The sequence below is a fragment of the Ambystoma mexicanum genome, chromosome 5q, assembly GCF_040938575.1.
Source record: "Ambystoma mexicanum isolate Mex_15411 chromosome 5q, UKY_AmexF1_1, whole genome shotgun sequence".
In the NCBI taxonomy this organism is placed as follows: domain Eukaryota; kingdom Metazoa; phylum Chordata; class Amphibia; order Caudata; family Ambystomatidae; genus Ambystoma; species Ambystoma mexicanum.
Window position 1 is genome coordinate 459,119,180 of NC_090933.1, and position 26,059 is coordinate 459,145,238.

Here is a 26,059-nt window from a genome sequence, read left to right on the forward strand (position 1 = left end):
AGCCTGCCAGGTAAGACCTGGCGGGCTGTCAGAAACCCGCAAGCAGAACTCGTAATGCGGCGGGACGGTATGAATGGTGCCGGTGCCTTACCGGCACCGCTCATACCGTCACCGCCAGGGTCCTAATGAGGCCCAATGTATTTTTGAAGTATTATGGCTCCACTCAACCCATGGCATGTGCGTGTGTGAGTGTATGGTGAAAGAGTGCACACAAATGTATGGGTGGCTGGTTATGCGTGTGTGCGTGTACGGTGAAAGGATGTACACTGAAATGTATAGGTGGCTGCCTGGTTGTGCCTATATGGTGAAAGTGTCCACACTTAAATGTATAGGTGACTGTCTGTGTGAGGTTATGGTGAAAGGGTGCACACTTAAATGTATAGGTGACAGCCTGTGTGAGTGTATGGTGAAAGTGTGCACACAAATGTATGGGTGGCTTGGTGTGTGTGTACGGTGAAAGGATGCACACTTAAATGTATGGGTGGCTGCCTGGGTGTGCCTGTATGGTGAAAGGGTGCACACTTAAATGTATGGGTAGGTGCCTAGGTGTGTGTGCCTGTGTGGTGAAAGGTTGCACACTTAAATGTACGGGTGGCTGCCTGCCTGTGCTTGTATGGTGAAAGGGTGCACACTTAAATATATGGATGGCTGGGTGTGCGTGTGTGTATATATGGTGTATGGTGTGTGTGCTTGTGTTGAGGGGTGCAACAAAACCTACATTTCAAGGGGGCTAACTTTAAAATGCTGGGAGAGGTGCTAACTTCACGTGTGGTGGGGAGGAGCAAACTTATTTGTGTCGGGGCATCTAACTTCTTTACGCATTTTAATGAGACTATTCTACTGCAGCTTCAATGTTACAAGCAGTTAACTCTCTCCTTTACGTCTGAAAGCACCCACTTATGGGCTGCTGTGAGAATGACTGGTCTCCTGTTTCTGCTCTACCCTTCCAATCACTCCCTGGCATGCAAGTACTAAACCCAAATCACAATTTCAATTGCTTAAACAATTTGGCATTTGAATGGATGTACTAACAGTGAAATGATGTACATTAGTAATTGCTCGGCCGGGCCCTTGTTAATGGCAAAACCCAGCTGCCGTTTAACATCTGTGTCCTTTTTCTGTCCGGCAACTGCTCTGAAGGTCAGCCAGGTCAAGTCAACATAGCCCACAATTTCAGCGGGGAGGGGCGGGGGGGTGCTGAAGCCCAGTCAGCTCAATGGTGTTGCACCACTACTTGTGTTTAATGCCTTGATTAATTATTGGTAATCTTCTTTACACCTAGCCCTATTCTTCCTCATTCTAGTACTTGTGTATGAGGCAGTACTTGTGTATGAGGCACTATGCAATAAATCATAATGGTCCATTCCTCAGTTTGGTATGACTTTTTTTAACTGGGTATTTCAGATAAAGCAGTCCTGCTAAGTGTAATTACCTGGCTAGACTGGCATTTGGGTTCTGCCAGTCTAGCCGTTTCTTACTGCGGCACTGTATATTTTTCTGGGCATCTGTGATAAAATTATATGTTATGATATGATAAGTCATATATAACACACCTGTACACAAGTGTTTTTAGGCACAACAAGACAAGAGAAAGAAAACTGAGGGAGGACAAAACAAATTATCTTACTAAGCTTTGTGTCATTCAGATCGTGCAAGTGCGAGAACGAGAAGTGCAAGGGGGAAGGGAGGGGAAAACAGGGCAGCAATACTCTGAGCAAGTGCCGCCAGGGCAGCGCGGCTCTGGGTAGTGCAAGGAGAGCAAGGTACTATTACTGTAGGGTTACAGTTACAGCCCCTAACTGCGTGGTAGGCCTGGAGGCAGTGCAAGGGTGACTGATCAAGAAAGAGCCTGGACTCAGTGAGACAGAGAGTAGCCAAGCAACCAGTTGGTACAGCGGACAGGTAGGTCAGCAGGGGAGGGAGAGAGAGAAAGCAGAGGAGAAGAGGAACGTTTTGAGCTGCTTCCGGAACTTCAGGTGGTCCGACTCAAGTTTGGGAGGGTCAGGGGGGCCATTTCGGAGGGAGGCACCTGCAGGGGAGAAGGATCTACCCCCCACTCTCTGCCTGGAGAAGTATCTAACCCTTAGGGCTTGAGAAGGAAGGTATTTAGGAAGATAGCGTTGGATGTAGTGCAGATACCAGCCCCAGAAAGCCTTGTGGACAATGAAAAGGGTCTTGAACCTGATCCTTGCAGCCACCGAGAGCCAGTGGAGAGATTTCATGGCTGGAGAGATACAGTCCCTGGGCTTGAGGCCAAGGATAAGTCTCGCAGTCCTGTTATGGATTAGTTGCAGAGGGTGGAGAGTAGAGGAAGGCAGATTGAGAAAGTGGCTGTTGCAGTAGTCCAGCCTAGAGAGAACCAGCGCTCTGGAGACAGTGAGCTTCTGGGGGAAAGTGAGAAATGGAAGAGTCCCTTTGAGGAGGTGCAGCTGGTAGTGGGATTTCTCGGCGACATCCGAGATGTGAGGAGAGAAAGAGAGAGTGGAGTTGAAGATGACACCAAGAATGATCGAGAGAGGAGAGTAGGCTGAGGGGAGCCTGAAGGAAAGCTGAGTGTCATCCGCATAACACTGTAAATTAGAGAAGAAGGTAGAGATCAGGTGGGTCAAAGGGGCCAAGTAGAGGTTGAAAAACCAGGGTGAGAGGATAGAGCCCTGGAGAACGCCACATGTAGAGAGAGGTGGCGGAGTGAAAGGGACAAAGTTGGATCTGGGAGGGGTGGTCCAAGAGGAAGGAGGTCAGCCACTCCAGGGCCCGATCCATGATGCCCAGGTTCTCACAGAGTCAATTGATCAGGATGGCGTGGTTGACCGTGTCGAAAGCAGAGGACAGTTCCAGGATGATGAGGACAGAAGGAATGTTGGAATCAAGGTTAGAGATCAGATCTTCACAGGTGTTCAGGAGAGCAGTTTCCGTGCCTCTGGCAGCTCTTAAGCCAGACTGATGTTCATGGAGAAAACCAACAGATTCAGTGTGGAGTGTAAGCTGGCAGTGGCCAGCTTTTCCAAGAATTTGGGAGAGGGGAAAAGTTCCAGTGGCAAAAGAATGAGGGGAAAGTTCCAGTGGCAAAAGAATGATTACAGAAATCGGCCAAGGCTGGATCGTGTCAATGTGGTCCTTGATGGCTCTGGAGGAGCAGGCGAGCACCTGTTTCGACGACAGTTCCATAGATGGGACTTGTCTAGACACCTTGTCAGGTGTTAGAGAGAAAGAGGAGAAAGGAGGAGGAGATAGTGGACAGGATGTCCTGAGTTTTAGCAGAGAAGCGAGAGGCCAAAGCCGTACAGAGGTCCTGTTGAGGGAACAGGAGAGGTAGAAACCGCAACAGGATTGGCCAGTTCCTTGCAGATTTAAAAGAGTTTGGCTGTGTTGTTAGAGGCCGTAGAGACGCAGGCTTGAATGTGTGCTCTCTTCTTGTTGAGTCTTATTGCTTTGACTGTCATTTTGGTGCACCCAGTCTAGGTGTGTCTTAATGTTACTGTAATGTTATTACGTGTCTACACTGGTCTACATTGTGCAGCCAGTGGACATGTTTTCATTGTGGCATGGCATTTTTAATATCAAAGCATTCATGTTCATGTGCACTGTTGGTGACTTGCATGTTTTGGATTGCTGTTACCCTACACAACAATAGCAAACACTGTGGCTTTTTGGTCCATTTTTCTCAAAGTGTGCTGTATATTGCATTAAAACACATATTTCTATCTTTCTCCTAGTGCAGTGAGTGGCATACCCCTTCAGCAATACATTTGTGCATATTGCGCAAGCGTGGTAATCTAGGGCGGCCCAGAGTGTGGCGCGACTTGTGATTTGTTGCCGAGTTGGGGTGGTCCCCTCAGCATGGCTTGCAGGGGGGCCCCCAGAGTTTGTGTTACGCCACTGCTTGCAGGACAATGCACGGATGGTCAGCAGGGCTGTCTACTGATTGGCCAGGTGCATCCTTGAAGGCAATGCAGCAATGACTGCCCTGGCAGTCCATCAGACAATTAGCAACCACCATTGCCGAACAGCGTAATGTGGCCACAACCCCCAAGCCCAGTCCATAGTCGAGCAGCACACCAGCCAGTTTAACACAAACAAGCCCTGTGCATTGCTTGCAGTGACTTGTGCGCCACACATAGGCTCACCTCCCTCCAAAAAGGGGGCGTGAATAGGGGAACACAGAACTGCATGTTAGGTTGCAGCAGTTGTAAAGTTGTTGTGTTGGTATTGCGGGAGAGAGTGTTGGGGTATTGTGTGTGGGGGCAGTGGGGGAGGGGGTATTGGGGTATTGGGTGTGGGGTATTGGGGGGTGTTGGGGTATTGGGTGTGGGGGTAGTGGGGGAGGGGGTTTTGGGGTACTGGGTGTGGGGTATCAGGGGAGGGGGTGTTGGGGTATTAGGTGTGGGAGTAGTGGGCGAGGGGGTGTTGGGGTCAGTTCAAGGGGATAGCACTGGTAGATCTGCAATGGCAAATGTACATAGTTAATCACTGATCAATACAGCAGTTATGAGAAAGAAAAGCACATGACTGGACATTGCTTCTTGAGTGTGTGTCAATTTAATTATGTACAGTGCCCAGTGTGACCCATCCCCAGTGCCCTTGTCTTCTCCAGTCCATCAGAAGTAGTGGTCAATCACATCTTGCTGTGTTGCCCGTTCCTCATTCACATTGTGCCAACGAGGAATTCCACCACCTCCCCCAACATCATCCTCATCCTCAGGTGGCACCATGTCTATGTCAGGGGGCAGAGGTCAGTTGTGCTGGGTGCAAATGTTGTGCAGAATAGCACACACTAACACAATTTTCCCCACCTTCTCCGGCCCATAAACGAGGGCCCCCCGCCCCTGACCTGCTGAGACATCGAAACCGGGCCGTCAACAGCCCAAATGTCGGTTCAATGGTGACACGAGTGTTTGCATGTGCACGGTTGTAGTCCTCTTCATGGCTGTTGACTGGTTGCCCGATGTGTGTCAGGAGCCATTGCTTCAGGGGATACCCGGCATCACCTGCATGGGAGCAATGGGAGCAATGGGAAGGGTACTTGTGAATCATATGTGAATTTCATGTTACCACTGGCTGCACAGTGTCCATGATTTCATGCAACTAAGTACTCATAACTGCACATTTTCAAAGACAAGTACACTCAGGGATCTTCCAATGTTGGGGAGGAGGTGTTGTTGACGTCCCAAGGACCATTCAATGTGTACCTGCACTCTCACAAATCAAGTCCTAACGTCCATGATGGCCTTAGGTTTCACATGTACAGTGCATAATGATGCATCTGCCTAATGTGCATCATGTAACACAGTGGTGTCCACCTTATGCAATGGACTTATACATGTCAGCATGTACATGCCCATTGACACGTTCACCTATATGAATTGGTCAGATTCATATTGGGGTATGGGTCACGGGTGAAGTGTTACGTTTCTGTGATACGGCTGGGTGAAGGGTGGCATGGTGGTATTAAGGAAGGGACCGGCTCCACTCAATCATTTCTTGGTGGTACTGCATGTCTTAGGATTTTATTCATTTTCATGCTTGATCCATTGTACTAGGAGGTGTCCCTTAAGGTGCCATACTGATCTGTGGTGTACCTGTGGACTGAGTGCAGTGATTTCGCTGTGTTGCTGATTTATTCATCTCTGGCAGGGCATAATGACTGATAATTTCCTTTGCTGAGATCATGTATTTCATGCATTGTGACTGCAGGTTGGTGCATTCTGATGTTCCGGATGTACGTGCTGGTGTGCACACTGTGTCTGTTGATTGCATGTACACACAGCTGTGTGGGCCTGGCATATATCCAAGCATTGCCTGTGTTGCACATTCTGTTGCATTTACAGATTTAGCCACACAGTACGCTGTGTGTGCTCTGGTTCCATTCTGTGTGTGTGATTTGATGTCGTGCAGGATGCGGATGTAGAGGTTGGTAGGTCTGATTCCTCATCCAACTTTGACATTGCATGCCTGGTGATGCTTACGGCTGTTTGCTGGAGTGAAGATGGAATCATGCCTGTGGTGTCCACTTGTGCTCCTCATGCATGCAATCTTGTGCTATGTTCCAACACCCCTCATGGGCCATCAGCTGGCACGTTGTCTATGCGTGTGATCCCCCCAATCAACACCCCTCATGGGCCAATCAGCAGGCATGTTGTCCATGCTTGTGTTCCCCCCAATCAACACCCCCAATGGGCCGGCCAGCAGGCACATTGTCTATGCTTGTGATGCCCCCAATCAACACCCCTCATGGGCCAGCCAGCAGGCACGTTGTCTATGTTTGTGATCCCCCCAATCAACACCCCTCATGAGCCAGCCAGCAGGCACGTTGTCTATGCTTGTGATCCCCCCAATCAACACCCCTCATGGGCCAGCCAGCAGGCACGTTGTCTATGCTTGTGACCCCCCACACAATCAACACTCCTCATGGGCCAGCCAGCAGGCATTTTGTCTATGCTTTTGATTCCCCCCAATCAACACCCCTCATGGGCCAGCAAGCCGGCACATTGTCTGTGCTTGTGATTCCCCCCTCCCCAATCAACATCCCTCGTGGGCCAGCCAGCAGGCACGTTGTCTATGCTTGTGATCCACCCCAATCAACACCCCTCATGGGCCAGCCAGCAGGCACGTTGTCTGTGCATGTGATCCCCCCCAATCGACACCCCTCATGAGCCTGTGGTTACACTCACTCAGTAGCCAGGTACGTTGTGCATCATGTCGTGCCATGTAGCAGGGAAGCGTGGAGTTGCGCAGCACCATGGTGTCATGTGTGGAGCCAGGACATCGTGCACAGCAATGTGTGATGGTTTTGTGTGCATTGCACACCATCTGTACATTCAGGAAATGGTACAGCTTCCTGTTCCGGTACACTACCTCCAAAGCATGCCAGAAAACAAACTCCACATGGGTACAGTAGAGGTCACCAATTATATTTGGCATGCCTGCAACTGCATGGAATTCTATTGTGGTTGCATACACCTCCTCCACAGTCCTTGGTAACTTGATGTGGTTGCTTGTGTGCTTCAGGAGTGCATCTAGCACCTGGTTGAGCACACAGGAAAAACAGGGATGTGAGATTCCATGCAGCTGCCCCACTGTGTGCTGATAAGTGCATGTGGCAAATAAGTGTAACACAGAGACTGCCTTCAGCAAGGGGGAGTGGGGTGGCTGTCCAAATATTAATCAGGCTCACAAGGTCATCATAGATGAGGTCCACTATTGTGGTGATGGTGTCCCTGTCCAGGCGGTACAGGGTGTGGAACTGTGCAGGGGTTAGGTTGAATGGGCTGGCCCTTAGGCGAGGGATTGGTGGCTGCCTGCATGGTACAACTGCATGCACAATGAGTATGTGCTAGCCCAATCTCGCCCTCCTTCTCCTCCTACACCTCTGCTGCACTATCTGCCTCATTGCCTCCTCAATGAGTAGCAGTGCAAGCATGTCCTCCAGCTCCAGTAATGCAAGTGCTATTGCTGGCATTGTGGATTTGGGTGGGGTAAGGTGTGTAGGAGTGCTCCTTTTGGGCTGTGCCAGACTCCATTGCCTCCACCTGTGCTGATTGTGTGTACCTGTGGTAGGCTTCTACACAGCAGATTACTATTAAGGCCTGCGCCGGGATGCAGGTGTTAACGGCATCATTGTAACTGTTATTACCGGCATGTCCATGCTGGTGATTGCATGTCTGTGCACCTCCTAATTTGCACTTAACTGCGGTATGCCAGTGTCACTGGCATGGCTGCCGCGTATCGCCACTCATACCTGCAATGGTGAAGCCGGTTACAGCGGGCCCTTCCCGATGCCAGTGACATGGGCATCGTGGGTCATAATACTCCAGTCCGGTAAATGATGCTGGTACGGTTATACCGGCATCGCTTTTACCGGACTGGCAACCTTGTAATCAGGGCCATTTTCAATATTTGCTGTCTTTTCTGCTCACATAAAATTAAAATCCCAGGGAATCTCAATAATAGATTGTGTGAGCAATGTATCTCGATAATGGAGACCAATAGCGTTAAAGACAGTGTGGTCATAGGATCTGTAACCTGGGCTGATATCCTAGCCATTCAGGGCTTCACAGCCATATTGGTGAAAATGTGTTTAAAACAACACTTTCACAAATGGGGCCCCTGTATACAATTGACGATCCACAGCAGGAAGCTCATGAATGTTTGGAAATACCCCATACAGATAAATCATTATGTAAAATATGCTACATATAGAGCCCTAAACGTTTTGTAAAAATTATGTGTCTAATACAGCCGTCAACCCAGCTAAGCGTTGTGGCTATACAAGTGGCATATAACTCCCATAGAAATGTGCATGGTGATCCACAAACTCACCTATGAAGATTGCGAATGTAGATAATGTACATGTATGTATGCTTATTTGCAGGAAATAAAAGTGAACACCTGTTGAGAAGCTGCTAATTTAATGTGGAACCAACCAGCGGATGTATAACCCTAAGGATGCAGTTTTTATCTGCAAACACCACTGTTGGCATACAGACTTTAATGTAACAATGTTCCATTTATGGTAAACACATTTTGAAATTGCTGCAAAGGGGATTTTGAGGATTTAAGGCAACCTGTGGAACCTTAATTGAAGCTCCTGGTGCACGACATGCAACATAATCTACAACCGATTAAAGGATATAGGCTGTGTGATACAGAGTTTTATGATTTCTTTAGCCACCACTATATTGTGTATGTTTGCTTACCGACAGAGTGAACAGCAGAGTGTGCATGAAGTGATTGAGCATAGTGCAGAATTTGTAGCCTGATAGATAACTGTACAGCAGCAGTCAACCCCAATGCGAATAACAATCTGATGGTAGAAATCTGACTAAAAATCTGATGTAAATGTCAATGCAAATCTGTTGTTTTGAAAATGTAGTTCTGTCTTTATGTTCAATGGCTTTGCGGTGAACATGTCCTGCATAAGGCTGTCCTAAATATATTAAGATGAAGGGGGTATTGGTAGTTATGGAGGTGTTGAAGGCTTGTATCGTTAACTCAGTACTGATGGTGAGAATGTATCAAGGAGCACTGTCAAGATGTGTCTTTCACAAAACCCAGAATATTTTACACCACAAATGACCGTGGTATCTGATATTGATCAACAATCGCAGTCTGATCTTGTGGATATGACCCAGTTCCATGGAGACAATGATGTCTTCTGATATATTCTAGCCATCATCGATGTCCTATCAAAATACACCTATGCTGAGGCTTTAAAAGACAAGATGGAACCAATTGTAGCAATGGTTTTTAAATGCATGTTTAACAGCGGGCAATTACCTGCTAACTGCAGACAGATGCTGGTAAGGAGTTTCTAAATAAACCACTATAGATCCTTCTACAAAAACATGGGTTGCACCTTTTCATAGCACACGTTGTATAGAAACATTTAAAACACAGATCTGGCATTTCTTCACAGCTCAAAACACCCATAGATATGCAGATGTGTTACCCGTATTTATAAATATGTACAACAACAAACATGATATCTCTATTGAAACTGCTTCCATAGCTGTAACATCATAGAATTCCTTGGAGGTCTGGAAAATCCTGTTTGCCAAAAGACTTTTCAGAAAAGGAGACACAAACTCCCCTTAAAAAGGGAGATCATGTGCAGATCTCTAAACGTAAGGCCATCCTTACAAAGTGGTATGAACAGATCCACAGTGATGAGATCTTTATCATAGATGGAGAGGCTCTCCGGGAAGGTCTTTATATGTAGAGACTAATCAATTACTTAGGGGAAGCTGTTCAAGGTCTTTTATAGGGAGCAGATACAAAAAGTCAGCAAAGACCAACACATAGTTTGTAGAAAAGAAAAAGTCATAACTAGTCAGAAACGAGGCACTAGAATGTAAAATCTAGTGAAATGGAGGGGTGGCCTGTGAAATTCAACAGTCGGGTGGAAGCCACCTCTCTAGAGGCCAGGAGTGTGTAGTGGGAAAGTCATGGAGTCTACAGCTTTTTTACATTACGCTCTCCAGCAATTACTCCGCAGATACATTACCAGAGAACAAAATATTCAACTTCACTGTGAAGCTGGCCATAGATTTGGAAGGACAGTGGACTGTGGTGCTCACAGACGTTCAGTATGTCAGTTCATGGGATACTTTAGCCAGTGGGAATGCCACCTTTATTATAAAATGAGCAAGCCCTCTGAGACATTCATCCGAATGGTTCGCCGAGAGGTACTACACAAATATACAGGATCTTATCAGAGTCATTCAAAAAAGCACATCAACCATACCATTGTATGGTGACATGGCGTTACATCTAGACCCACACCAGAGGAACATTCTTCGACAGGGGCCAGACGCATCTGTCAGGTTTTCAACAACAGGGAGACTGTGTGACATACTGGAAACCGTGTAACACATTGGAAGTAGAGAACCACGGGACAATAGACAAGCTGACACTAACAGGGTTTTTACAGTTTAGTGATTTACATCAATATAGTGGAGTATCAAAGGATAGGGGATACCTATGCACCATTACTTAGAACCGTGGAGATCAGAGGTAGCGACAATGATATTTTTCACATTCAACACAGCAAACCTGATAAGAGATGATCAAGGGCAGTTTGTATCATATACATTCAGGAAAATCTGGCTATGTTTCCACTTCTGACTGCTGCGGCTGAAAGACTAATAAAACAGTGTTGCAAGGGCCATGGTGAAGAGCTATGGGGACCCCATGGCCTATATGGAATAAAACAGGACCCAGGCCGGCTATGGCGATCAGCCATACTTTAATGGGAGCCCTGTAATGTATGGAGCGGGGCTCTGCAATCTTTAGAAGTCTCTTTAGATGCGCAATGACCTTCCTACGCCACAGTTTTGAATGAGCTAAACCGCACATGAAAACGGCTGCCACCAGTATTTCAAAAAACATCATGGGCAGTGTGCCAACAGCAGTTTTCAATTGCCTCACAAAAACACAAAAAGGAGAGGCAGGATGGATCATGGCTTCATTTATAGAGCTTGTGTGAGTGTTAAGAGGAAGAGGTCCACATCACATCTGAGCGTCCCTCAGAAACCTGTCAAGAAAAGAAGCTCAAGGGCTTGATGCAGACATCAAACTAAGAAGAAGGGAGTGGCAGTGATATCTTCTAAAGAGTAGTGGTCTTTTTATCTGGTTTCTCCGGGGACTGTGTGAAATCGGAGCTTGATTTCTTCTGAGTACCACTGACCCAAACCAGCACCAAGAACAGTTCTTTCATGGAAGTGTCACCCCTGGCTGTGCTGTTGCTGCTAGCCCCCATACAATTCTTTGTATCAGGGTTCACCGAAATATATCTGGATTTGAATGACACATTTCTGCATCTAACTTGTAAAATAACAAATGCTGATGGCACCAACATCATGGCTGGTGCACGCGTGGCTACGATCACATACCCCAGAGCCACAATGTACAACCAGCATATTGTGATGCTGAATGATTCTGTTATGAACACTAACAACAAATTCCAAGATGGCAACCACTAAGTAAATGTTTATCTTGGTCTTGCAACGTAATGGAAAGAGAAAGAGGTGGCATCATTAAATTTATGGAAATAATGTTGCTCACGTCTTGAGCCCAAACCGCTGGATGGATTTGCTCCAAACTTTAGCGAGGAGTGCGGTCTGGTCTCAAAAGCGTGCTTTTGCAAATTTGGTGTAAATCCATCCAGTAGATTTTTTTAAATGGCCAAAAAGGTAGGTCCAAAAAAATGTAGTGATATCTGTTGCTGGACTGCAGACTCATTTCCTGATTTGGTCTTTGCAAACACCTTTGGGCCAATCAAGCAACCGTTTAATGTTCGCAGATGTCAAACTTTCCCACTGATTGGTTATTGTAAAACATGAGCTGCATCACATTTTTTGAAACCGTCGCCATATTGGATTTGCAGACCACAGCATTTGTCCACAGAGAGTGACAGAACAAACCTCTGGAAACTACATTTGGAGTTATTTTGTGGGTGAAAGAGTGTCTGGGATGGGTGGGGGAGTAATAAAATGTTAAGATGGAGTTGTTGCTATATGTAAAAAACCAGCCATGTGTATGTCACTGAGTTTGCAGTAATTTTTACTGTCTGTGACCTCCGCGGACAGCTCCTCATTACGCATTTGAAGTACGTTGATGGCTAGGATATCCAAGGACTGTGTGTGTATCAGTAACAGGGTGAGTTATGTTTCATGATGGTGTAATATGAGCGTTTGAGACATGGTTGAAGTGTATTATTGTGGCTGTGGCTACCACCATGCCCCCAAGAATATGGACACTGGCCATGGCCACAGTATTATGTGCACAGTAATTATGGTTATTATATTGAAGTATATACAGTATTTATCCAATGCTTGAAGGGTATTGTTGTGGCCATGGTCAGTTTCCAGATTCTTGGGGGATGTCTGCAGAATTTGACCCCTGAATCTGGAAACTGGTAACGTCCATAATGATTTGTGGTCAGTCATTATAACCACGGTAAGATTCTGAGGTTGAAGAGTATTATTGAAGTGTATTCAGTATTTACAATGCTCCCAGGAATGTGCACACTGGCCATGGCTACAATAGTTTGTCCTCAGTCATTATTGATACAGTAATATGCCCATAGTAATTGATAGTGGGCATGGATGCTTAGTTGAGTATTGTAAGAATGCTGCAATGTAAAATTCTGGACACTGGCGAAGGCCATAATCATTTCTCCTCAGTAATTATGGATACAGTAATATGCCCAGAACGAATGATACTGAGAGTGGACATTTAGTTAAATATAGTAACAAAGCTGCAATCTGTGGTTGTTTCTCTGTAAAGAAAAAACATATTTACAGGGTAATTCATAGAATTTCGCAGAAAAGTGTCGCAAGCGGCTGGCGCAGAGTGTCCGCGTGCGATTGTCTGCGCCAGGCACGTGCGCTAAAACCGATTTCCGCGCACAGCGTATTCATGGATTTTAGGCTCCCAAACCAGCCGTGGCGCAGAGAATCGCAGCGACCCTGCAGCAGCGCCAGTAACGCCCCAAAGAACGCCCTCGCGCAAGGAAAAGCCATCAAAATCGCTAAATCATCGCAAAGGGCTGCGCTAACCCTGGACCAGTTCACCGGGCTGGCAAACAGCAAACGCCAAGCGGGGAACGTGTATTTCAGGGGTGCGCGGGAAGTTCCACACGCGATTGGGCCAGTGCGAGCAAGGTATGTGTATTTCAGGGGTGCGCGGGAAGTTCCACACGCGATCGGGCCTGGGGGAGCGGGCTACGTGTATTACAGGGGTTCGCGTGAACTTCCTCACGCGATCGGGCTTGGGGGAGGGGCTACGTGTATTTTAGGGGTTCGCGTGAAGTTTCTCACGCGATCGGGCCTGGGGGAGCGGGCTACGTGTATTACAGGGGTTCGCGTGAACTTTCTCACGCGATCGGGCCTGGGGGAGCGGGCTACGTGTATTTTAGGGGTTCGCGGGAAGTTCCACACGCGATCGGGCCTGGGGGAGCGGGCTACGTGTATTACAGGGGTTCGCGTGAACTTCCTCACGCGATCGGGCCTGGGGGAGCGGGCTACGTGTATTTTAGGGGTTCGCGTGAAGTTTCTCACGCGATCGGGCCTGGGGGAGCGGGCTACGTGTATTACAGGGGTTCGCGTGAACTTTCTCACGCGATCGGGCCTGGAGGAGCGGGCTACGTGTATTTCAGGGGTTCGCGTGAAGTCTCTCACGCGATTGGCCCCGTGCAAGCAGGGTACGTGTATTCCAGGGGTGCGCGGGAAGTTCCACACGTGATTGGCCCCGTGCAAGCAGGGTACGTGTATTCCAGGGGTGCGCGGGAAGTTCCACACGCGATTCCAGCAGGGTACGTGTATTTCAGGGGTGCGCGGGAAGTTCCACACGCGATTGGCCCCGTGCAAGCAGGGTACGTGTATTCCAGGGGTGCGCGGGAAGTTCCACACGCGATTTCTGCAGGGTACGTGTATTCCAGGGGTGCGCGGGAAGTTCCACACGCGATTTCTGCAGGGTATGTGTATCCCAGGGGTGCGCGGGAAGTTCCACACGCGAATGGCCCAGTGCGAGCAGGGTACGTGTATTCCGCGGGAAGTTCCACACGCGATTTCAGCAGGGTATGTGTATTTCAGGGGTTCTGGGGAGTACTACACGTGAATTGGCCGTGTGGGTCCTCCCAGGTGTACGCTCCACAACCTCCACGGACCCTGCAGGCAGCCCACACCACGGGGGACTACCCTGCACCCCTGCTCATGTCCCGCAGGCAGCCCATCCACCATGGGCATGCCCCCCAGCCAACCCACATGTCACCTTGCACTACTGATCAACAATGCATGTCTCCCACCACCCCCACCCCCCAGCAGTGCAGGGGCAGCCTCCACCAGGCCCCCACTCATGTCTCCCACCACCCCCACCCCCCAGCCACCAGGGGCACCCTCCACCAGGCCCCCACTCATGTCTCCCACCACCCCACCCCCAAGCAGTGCAGGGGCACCCTCCACCAGGCCCCCAATCATGTCTCCCTCCACCCCCACCCCTCAGCATCCAGGGTCACCCTCCACCAGGCCCCCACTCATGTCCCCCTGCACCCCCACTCCCCAGCAGTGCATGGGCACCCTCCACCATGCCCCCACTCATGTCTCCCACCACCCCACCCCCCAGCAGTGCATGGGCACCCTCCACCAGGCCCCCACTCATGTCCCCCTGCACCCCCACCCCCCAGCAGTGCAGGGGCACCCTCCACCTGGCCCCCACTAATGTCACCCACCACCCCCACCCCCCAGCCACCATGGGCAGCCCCCACCAGGCCCCCACTCATGTCCCCCTGCACCCCCACCCCCCAGCAGTGCATGGGCACCCTCCACCAGGCCCCCACTCATGTCTCCCACCACCCCACCCCCCAGCAGTGCATGGGCACCCTCCACCAGGCCCCCACTCATGTCTCCCACCACCCCCACCCCCAAGCAGTGCAGGGGCAGCCTCCACCAGGCCCCCACTCATGTCCCCCTGCACCCCCACCCCCCAGCATCCAGGGTCACCCTCCACCAGGCCCCCACTCATGTCCCCCTGCACCCCCACCCCCCAGCAGTGCAGGGGCACCCTCCACCAGGCCCCCACTCATGTCTCCCACCACCCCATCCCCAAGCAGTGCATGGGCACCCTCCACCAGGCCCCCACTCATGTCCCCCTGCACCCCCACCCCCCAGCAGTGCAGGGGCATCCTTCACCAGGCCCCCACTCATGTCTCCCACCACCCCCACCCCCCTGCCACCATGGGCAGCCTCCACCAGGCCCCCACTCATGTCCCCCTGCACCCCCACCCCCCAGCAGTGCATGGGCACCCTCCACCAGGCCCCCACTCATGTCTCCCACCACCCCACCCCCCAGCAGTGCATGGGCACCCTCCACCAGGCCCCCACTCATGTCCCCCTGCACCCCCACCGCCCAGCAGTGCAGGGGCATCCTCCACCAGGCCCCCACTCATGTCTCCCACCACCCCCACCCCCCTGCCACCATGGGCAGCCTCCACCAGGCCCCCACTCATGTCCCCCTGCACCCCCACCCCCCAGCCACCAGGGGCACCCTCCACCAGGCCCCCACTCATGTCTCCCACCACCCCACCCCCAAGCAGTGCAGGGGCACCCTCCACCAGGCCCCCAATCATGTCTCCCACCACCCCACCCCCCTGCCACCATGGGCAGCCTCCACCAGGCCCCCACTCATGTCCCCCTGCACCCCCACCCCCCAGCATCCAGGATCACCCTCCACCAGGCCCCCACTCATGTCTCCCACCACCCCCACCCCCCTGCCACCATGGGCAGCCTCCACCAGGCCCCCACTCATGTCCCCCTGCACCCCCACCCCCCAGCAGTGCATGGGCACCCTCCACCAGGCCCCCACTCATGTCTCCCACCACCCCACCCCCCAGCAGTGCATGGGCACCCTCCACCAGGCCCCCACTCATGTCCCACTGCACCCCCACCCCCCAGCAGTGCAGGGGCACCCTCCACCAGGCCCCCACTAATGTCTCCCACCACCCCCACCCCCCTGCCACCATGGGCAGCCCCCACCAGGTCCTCACAATCCACAATCATGTGCGTAATGGTCAGCCTCCACAGCCAAAAAGCCCTACCAAGTAACCCATTCACCCACATGGAAATGGAAATCACATGTTACACCCCCAAAGTTCATGAAGCTAATGAAGCCATGTCCGTCACACACAATGGTTGCAATTGAATGGGAAAACACACAACATGACATGCATGAAACCAATGAGATGATACCACACAGTGAAGTATGCAAACAAAAATGTATTGAAAAAAAATAAGAATGCTAAAGAAAGAAAACAAACTACAATGTGAAAGACAAAAAATAAGCTGCATGTCCGTATGAAAAATTAAAAATTGAAATCCAAATCGATAAAAATTTTGTCCAAAATCAAATGTAAAAAAATCTCCATGCAATAAAGAACTATGTACAAAAATAACAAGGGTCCATGAGCCCAACTGAACAAAGGAAACCTACTAAAAAACCTACCTAAAAATCAACTATATACAAAAAGTGGAGCAGTGTCCGTCGACTCCAAATCATAATACGAAAGAAAGGAAACCTAAAACTAAAGAACTATATACAAAGGCGGCGGGCAAGTCCAGCGGCTCACTCTGTGGTGTCCCGGGACAGGGCATCATCGAACTCCTGTTCGATGTCCCGGAGGCGGTCCAGTTCCATGGCCCCGAGGGTCCGCAGGGACGACGCTGTGTCCTCCTCCAACCCCCTGCGGATTGCCTCGAGGCACTCGGCCCGCCTCAGGGCCCTCCGCATGGAGTTCTCCGCCCTGACCATTGCGAGCCGCGCCTCTTCCGCCCGCCGCCGCTCCGCACCTATGGCGTGGCCCAACCGCTGCCACACGGAAGACACTCTCTGTCCTGGGTCCCCCTGCCCTCCGGCCGATGCCTGCCCCTCCGATGTCGAAAGCCCCGAGCCTTCATGGCTCCCACCATGTTGCTGCTGCTGCTGCTCTGCCTCTGCCCGTGCACTGCCTCCTGCTGCCTGCACATCCTCCGCCGGCTGGGGTGCACTTGTTGATGTGGCCACCCCTGCTGGACCACCGACTCCCGACTGTGGCAGGGATGCCTCCTCCACCAGCCTGGCCGCACCGTCAGAGGCAGCTCCACAGGGCACCCAGGTGACTGATGGGTGGGAAGATGGCACAGAGGACGACTGGCGCGTAGGGGGTCCAGTTGAGGAGGGGGTCGGAGCAAGCCCCATCAGACGGAGGAATCCGGCCTGGGTGACCTGTCCCAGCAGGCTGACGTGGTCAACGAGCCATTCGAGATGACGTGCAGTCTCTCCATGAAAAGACTGCAGGTCACCTCGCATGGCCCGTTGACGCAACGCCACACCAGCCAGGACAGGCTTAACCTGGACCTGGATGGCCACGTCCGCAGGCAGAGGAAGGCCAGTTGACGTCAGCTCATCCCCTGCCTGAAAACGGGTCTGGACGTAGGCATCCCTGCTGGTGCAAGATGATGCAGGGACAGGATCGGCGACAGGATTGCACACAGGCACCTCCGCGGCCGCCTGTGCTGCCTCCTGTCCCTGGTCCTGCACTGCACCACTAGCACCAGTGGGATCCCCACCTCCAGACCCCGTCTCTGGTGCTTGCGCGGCCCCCTCCTCCACCAAACCCCCCACCAACCTGGATGACTCCGTGCCATCTTCCCCCGTTGGGCCCTGTGGGGTCCCAGCTGCCCCTTCTGCTGCCGAGGAGTCCAACTGCAACCTCCGCCTCTTGGACCTCCCCCCGGCAGCTGCGGCCTGGGACGCGGCACCGGACTCCTCACTCCCCGACGAGATGACAACACGGGAGGGGAGCCGGGCCTTGCGTCTCCGGCTGGCGGTCGGATCCCCGCCGCTGTGCTCCACAGCACCTTCTCCGCCCTCTTCATCAGTTGACGCTGCAGACAGGGAGAAACAAAACACAGGCATCAGGGCACTGTACAATGGACACATACACGCATGACAGTTGCACAGGAGTGGCATTGGCAAACCTCAGACATGTCATCACAATCCCCAACACACATGTCATTGCAACTGGCACACATGAGCCATACCACAGCCATATCGCAACAGCCACCACCATCCCTACACATACAACAGCATCAGCAGCCAAAGGGGAGCCAGACATCACATGCAACACAGGAAGTGCACCACACATGTACACACACCACCACACTTGCATGCATGTCCACACCTCTGCCAAGTGTCGCACTGTTCAGACGGGCATCCATGTCACATCTGCCAATCAGGCTTCCACATACCGCTGTCACATGCATCCATGTTGCATCACTTTTGCACCCTTGTCAAATACACACACATGCACATGTACACAGTGCTCATACATGCAGCCGAAAACAACATACATGCCTGACATCACAGACATGTCTACTTACATACACATTCATCCAAACATGTGTGCACGCACAACTGCATTTGCCATGCAAGCCCACACACACAAGCACCATCCATGTCTCACACATTACAGCCCTCGCATGTGTCAGCCCCACGGCCCAGTACACCCCCACCCATACTCGACCCCATACAAACAGATGTGCAACAGGCACAATGGCGAATGATCACCACACGCACTGCTCACAATCAGGATGCATGTACACTCACCGCTCGACTCCAGACGGGTCTGCTTCTCTAGGACCTGGACGTGGAGCGCTGGGGATATGCGTTCCAGGACCCCCATCTGTTCTTCCGACAAGTGGCCCCGGCGCCCCTTGGCATCCGCTGCCTTCAAGAGGCGCGGGGCCTTGTTCAGGGTCCTGGACCTGAAGTCCTCCCAGCGCTTCTTGACATGTTGTAAGTCCCGGACTGCCACCCCCTCCGCGTTGATGGCAGTCACGATGTCAGTCCAGATCCGAGTCCGTCCTTCCTTGTCGGCGCGGGAACTTCCGAAGAGGGCATCATACTGCCCCAGGACTTGCTCCACCAGGACACCAACTTTGGTGGCACTGAAGCTGGTGCCCCTCTGCCTCTCTGGCCGGGGGTTGTCAGTGGTCACAGATGGTGTTTGCCCCGACATGACAACCCCAGAGGCAGGAGTGGGTGTGCAACTGGGTCCTGGGGCTGGGCTGTGGAGCGATGGAATTCCAGTCGGGAGTCTTCGGTTCCAGCAGGGGTGGTCACAGCAACAGCACCCCTGGCTGATGTGCAGGCAGCAAATGGCAGTGCACGTGGGCAGCAGGGAGTCAGGCAGCAGCAGATGGCAGGTGGGAGCGTGCTCGGGGCTCTGGGGGGCAGTAGTTCGGCCTTCTGGGCAGGAGCGTGGTCTTCCGTGTGCTTACGCGTGGCCAGCTTGGTACGGAGTGATTTGGCACGTGAAAATCCTGCACGTCAGCGTGAAAACCGAGGAAAGGCCCTTAGCGCGTAAGCGCGTCAGCACGCATACGCGATTCTATTGGACCAAAGGCCTTCAGCGCGTAAGCGCGTCTGTGACGTGAGCCGCACGGGTGTTTCCCACACAGCACGTGATGACAGAGCACACGTGGAAAGACTGCACGTCAGAGTCTCATCGCGTGTGATTGGTGGAAATGGCCGTACACGCAGAAGTGACAAAGCGTGTAATTGGTGGAAATGGCCGTACACCCATAAGTCACAAAGCGTGTAATTGGTGGAAATGGCCCTAGCGCGTAGACGCCGCGTAAGTGACTCTGGACGTGTGGGCCTGTATAAAAGGTACGCGTAGAACACCATTTCCTTGTACGTGCTTTTCGTGGAGAGCGAGTGGGTGAATTCTGTACTTCTTGTCGGTTCACACGCGATTTACTTCACGGCGTTTCAAGTTCGTATTCCCTGTTACCTCTGACAGATTTTACTCTTTTACTGGTTTACCTGGGCCTATTCCCTCAAACAGTGTTCCCTTCTACTGTTGTCCTGTCTCCTCAGACAGCGTACAAATCTTCTTTTGGCGGGGGTGTTGCCAACCAAACGCGCTCCTTTTACACGCTCGTTTACCAGGCAGACGGTGAGTCACGCACGTATCTAACATCTGTGCTTGCCCCGTGTGTAGCCTACCCCTTCAGAGGTCATTCTAGGCTGCGTGTGACACGCATACGTTCATTCTTGTGTTACTGGGTGCCACAGCGTAGTGCAGGTTTTTCTTTCTGCACACGTGGTCTAGGAGGTGTTGCGTGCACGTCATCTCCCTTTTTTGGGGCTCCTGTGCGTAGCGTGACCTGTCATCTTTCCCCAGGGGTTACAATCAGCCTTGCAAGAGCACTAGGGTACAATTACCATCTGGTACCAAACCCCTTTGACCCCCAATTGCCCAGGACTATATTTTACTGCCACTCCTATACGCACATTAACATCAGTGCCATGGCTGGGAGGCGAGGATTCCGTAAGAGTGGCAAAGGTGGAAGAGCCACAAGTGGTGGCCGTGGTGGATCCGGTAGGGGACGTGGTCATTACTTGCAGGGTGAGCCTGTCCCCCCATGTGTGGAGGACCAGTCAAGGGCACCCATAATCCCCCCCCCTCCCGTTGAGGCTGATGTGGCTGACACCATCCATGCTCAGCCCTTGTTGGACCAGCCCATTGTGGCACCAGACCTGGCTGACTCCATGGCTGACTTCCAGGTCAGCAGGCCTATGACACGTGCGCTGGTGCACGTTGATGTCACCATGCCACGTGCATCTGGGGCAGCAAGGACATCTGCTGCACCAAGTAGGCAGGGCGGAGAGGCTGCAGGAGCAGCTGCGGCTCCATCCACCCCAGCCCTCACACACCCAGCCCGGACAGTGTCGGTCCTAGTCCATGCTGCTGATATACCCCCTGACACCATCACACTAGAGCCAATGCCTGCACCAACTCCCATGCTGAGTGTGCAATCCCACACTCCTGATACAGAGTCCACCAGGGCTCCTGCCCCTAGTGTCCAGAGTGGCGCAGGACACTCAGGATCACCACCACCTTCCAAGCGGAAGAGGAAGAGTGCTCGTCCGGCACAGGCTGATGCCCCAGACACGGCTACACAGTCCGGCCCGTCCAGGAAGCCCAGCTTCACGGATGACAAACTGAATGCACTTGTCGAGTATGTGTCCGCACATGACAACGAGATGGTCATTGTTGCAGGATCCAAGACCACACCTGCACAACACCAGGCACACTGGCAGACCGTTGCGGACATCGTAAGTGCCCTTGGAATCGTGAGGCGCACAGCCAATGATTGCTATAAGCGCTGGAATGACCTAAAGCGCAGGGCAAAGAGTAAGCTGGCCTCAAGTCATGCCGCAACTCTAGTGACTGGAGGTGGGTCTCCAGTAGCAGACATGGAACTCACTCCACATGAGTCAGTCGCTGGGACCTACGTCACGGAGGAACAGATCCAAGGCGTGAGAGATTTGGCTGATTACGAGGCATTGTCCGGTGAGTGCACATGCATGTTTGTGTCATCCATGTGCATGGTGTGTGTGAGGGCTTCTGTTTGTGTGCCAGGTGAGAGTGTGTGCGCCTGAGTCGTATGGGTCAGCCATGTGCTTCATGCAATACATCCAGCGCATCTGCATTTGCCCATAGCTGTATCCCTTCTGCCAATAGTAGACATCTAGCCCAACTGCACGCCAGTTGCCCTTGAAGTGTCACCTTGCCACAACATAGTTGCTAAATTTTCCACTGTTCATTTAGTCAGATTATTTACATTCCACCACTTTTACTAGGCATGTCGCAGTCCTCTAGTCACATGTCTGACATGGCTATGGTAAAGTGGAGTGACTTTGTTACCTGGATATCATTTGTTCAAACATGTCCCTGTGCAATTGGACCATTTCGGACTCCAGGTGAAGAATCTGACCTGTTTGAATTAGAAAAGCTATTACATGCGGGAACTGGACAGAATGAATAGGTGCTGCCCTCCTCTCCATCTTCACTCAATAGCCATGGTACATGCCATCTGTGTGATGGCATGTGTGTTTCACCTGCCAATCACAGGCCAATGTGTGATGCCACTGCCAGGCAGCATGCAGAAAATTTGTTCATCTGCAATCTTGGTGTCATCAGTGTGGGCCATTTGCATGCCCTTCATACGCAGTGAGGGTGCATGCATGGGAGGGTTTTAGTCATGTGGGACATGTGTCAAACAAGTACTGGTTCTCTTGCTTCTCAGCCCTCATTGTGTGCCATGGTGCTAATGCCTGTTTCCATTTCTTTGTTTTTATGTCTTTGCAGGGGAAGACGCACCTGATACTGCTGGGGTTGTGGAGATGGTGCAGACCCAGGAGGGGTCCGAGGGCCGACCAACCACCAGTGAGGGACGTGGTGTGGTGGTGGGTGAGAACCCACAAGTGCTGCAGGTCGTGCTCTCAAGGGGTGTCTCTGGCTGCACCTCCCCCGAGCTGTACTCAGGTGTTGATTCAGATGAGACCTACGTGCCGTCGCAGGTGAGTGTTCCAGGGAGGGATTCTGTTCTGTCTCACCCACCTGCACCAGGGTCAGAACCCTCAATGGGGATGTCAGTGTTGGCAGCTACGCCTTTGGTGGTTACGGATGCAGGGTCACACTCCGCGACATCTGATCCTGTTCCTGGGCCAGCAGATCAGAGGGGGAATGCAGTCCTGCAGCCTCAGGCAGTGCCGGCACAGCAAGGCGCAGTTCGCCTTGCCCCAGACAGGTGTGGTGCCCGCCGACGTGGTGGCCGTACGCCACCTGGCAATACCGCATGGGAGCAATCCATTTACGGTATGGCAACCCAACAGGCAGCATCATCCGAGATGATGGCTCAGGCCATGGATAGGGTGGCCACTTCCATTGTCCCCCCTGAAAGGCTGATGGAGCGACTAGAGCAGGCAACCGACTCCATCTGCCAGTCACACAGGGAGGACATGTTGGGGTCCAAGAGGGACAGGCGGGCGGCACTGGCGACTCTGCAGGAGGCCATCTCCATTGAGTCCCAGGGCCACAGGGAAGCCCTGAGGCAGGAGCTCCTTCACCTCAGGACGACTCTTGTTGAGCTTGAGGCTTCTACACACCAAAGGACAGAACAGAAGCTGGAGCGTCTCACCCGTACGCTCTCAGCTGAGATGCAGGCAACGAGGGCGGAGGTCCGGGCATCCCGTGAGTTGTTGCATGGGGACCTCCGCACACTCATCCTCCAGAACCAGACCTACCACACCCGCATGCTTGCAGCCATGGAGGAGCAGACTAGGGCCTTGCGTGGGCTGCCTCCCATAGTGCAACCACCTCCCGATGCAGCTGCACAGGGTGATAATAGCGACAGCAGTGATACTCCCACAATAGGGTAGCCGTGTGGGCCATGAGCCCATGGAGGTGTTTTATTTTCCCAGGATCCACGCAGGTGGGTTCTGGTGTGCATCCTGTCCTCGGACCTCCTGGGTGGCCTCCCCAACCCCCCCGGGCCCTTCAATGGCCATTTATTTTTATTTTTATTTTTTTTTATTTTTTTATTTTTATTTCTTTTATTCCCAATTTTTTTGGGACGATTTGTTGGCTTCCGTGGTTCCTGTGGGCATACGCTGCATTGTGGCTGGGCACATGCAGGCTTGTAATGTATTTGGTTCAGATGCTTGGGTTTGAGTCACACACACCCCTCCTGCTTCCCGTTTCCATGGGCTTGCAAAGGGTGTGCCCAAGTGACAGTGAATTACACAGTGACGTTGGACTCCCATGAGCTGTGTGGGCAGTCTGTAGTCAATACTGTGTATACATTCCTAGTGCATATTGCTGTTGTGTTGTACACTGCATGTTGCATTGATGTGTAACTCATCTTCTGTGTCTACCTCCCAATTTGCAGGTACCTTCCTCATGTCTACACAAGGACCTCTAGTCTGGAGATGTGGTCCATGTTGACAGCAGTGCACCTACAACTCTACAGGCGCCAACACTGCACAGTTGGTAGTGGTGGGAGTGCAGGCATTTCCAGGTGGTGAGACTACTAATATTAAACATTAGTGATGTCAAGTCAATGGTAGTACGTGCTCAAGTTTGTTGTTGGTCCGCCATTACTGTGAGCATTTCACGTGTTGCAAATTTCTAATAGGGACACTGTACATTGTGACAGTAGTGTCATGTTGTGGGGATTACTTTGTTTACCTGCAAATAGCATGACATGGCACGGTGTGTCGTGTGGCGGTGCTGGGGTTGGGTTGGCTGGCATGGCACTGTCCTCTTGTTGCATTTTGCAAGTGGGTATTAATTTGAGCTGCTTGAATGTGTAACTTCACAAAACTGCATTGGTGGTGTCAGTGTGGGTAGGGATGCACACATTGTGACACTTCCAGGTGAACAATCTCAGGCTGATATGGTTTTCACGGTTCTTTCTCCAGACATTCAGGATCAGTGTCAGGTTGAGTCATCATTGATTGTCAGATGGAATGTGCCAGGGCAGTGTGCACTCCACAGGGGTGTGATTTCTATGTGAAGTAATTAGCCACTAGCTGTGTACGGGCTGCCTCCCCCCGTGCCCTTTCACCTCCCATGCGCAGCGGCTGTGCATGTGGTTGGGGATGGGGGGGCACCACCATGTCCACGGCCAGGCCCCGGCGTGTTGCAACGTTGTGCAGGACACATGCTGCCACTATGATCCTGCACACTACTGGGGGAGCGTACAACAGCTGCCCGCCAGAACTGTCAAGGGAGCGAAAGCGTGACTTCAGCACTCCGAATGTGCGCTCCACTATGCCCCGGGTTGTAATGTGGGCAGCGTTATATCTTACCTGGGGTGGCGTGGTGGGGTTCCGAATTGGTGTCATCATGTGGGGGCTGAGAGGGTAGGCACTGTCCCCTGTGGAGGTGGTGATTGGTATCATTGGTGGGGTTGTGACCTAGCTCAGTATCTGACATGCATGCATGTGCAGTGGCATTCATACTCACCAAGCAGGCATGTATCGCCATGCCGGCCAGCTTCTAGGTCCCGGCTTAGGGTGGACATTCGGTAAATGAAGCTGTTGTGGGTTGACCCGGGATAGTTGGCATATGCTGAGGTGATGATTCCCTTGGCATTACATACTACCTGCACGTTGATGGAATGCCAGTGCTTGCGGTTCCTATAGATGTGCTCAGATGCCCTGGGGGGACGTAGAGCCACATGGGTGCAGTCGATGGCACCTAGCACTTTGGGGAATCATGCCACAGCGTAAAAATCCAGGGCGGCAGTATGCCTTTCTGCAGGGGTTCTGGGCAGGTATATGTGCCTGCGGACTGATGGGCGTGCAGTGATGATGTTCAAGACCTGGTGTAGGCAGCGTGACTGGGTGGCCTGTGATACACCACCCACAATGGCACTTGTCCGCTGAAATGATCCAGTGTCTAAGAAGTGCAGTACATTGAGGACCTTCTCCAGGGGGCTGAGTGCTTGGGAGCACAGGGTGGGTGATGTGAGGTCGTCCTCCCACTCACTCACCAGGTCCAGTATGATGTGTGGTGGAAACCTGTACCTCCCATGCACCTGGTCATCAGGCATCCCGAAAAGGCTGGTTCTGGGTGTGAATATTCTGGCCCTGACTATCCTCCTCCTCCTCCTTTGGTAGGCCACGGCCATTGCTGCTAGGAACGGTATGTTCATCCTGGGTCTGAGCTAGTTATTTTGTTAGCGCGCAAATTAATGCGTTGCGCGTGTTGTAGGAGAGCGTGTGACCCGCACACCCCAGAAATCCAGTGCACAGTCCAATAGCGTGTGGAAATTGCCCGCACACCGGGATACAGGTGCGCTGACGTACTTGCGTGTGTAAGTGTCCGCACACACCTGATATACACGTACATAGGCCAATCGCGTGTACGCGCACTTTTGTCCAATTACACGCGATGAGACTCTGACGTGCTGTCCAATTACAGGCGATGAGACTCTGACGTGCTGTCCAATTACACGCGATGAGACTCTGACGTGCTGTCCAATTACACGCGATGAGACTCTGACGTGCTGTCCAATTACACGCGATGAGACTCTGACTTGCAGTCTTTCCACGTGTGCTCTGTCATCACGTGCTGTGTGGGAAACACCCGTGCGGCTCACGTCACAGACGCGCTTATGCGCTGAGGGCCTTTGGTCCAATAGAATCGCGTATGCGTGCTGACGCGCTT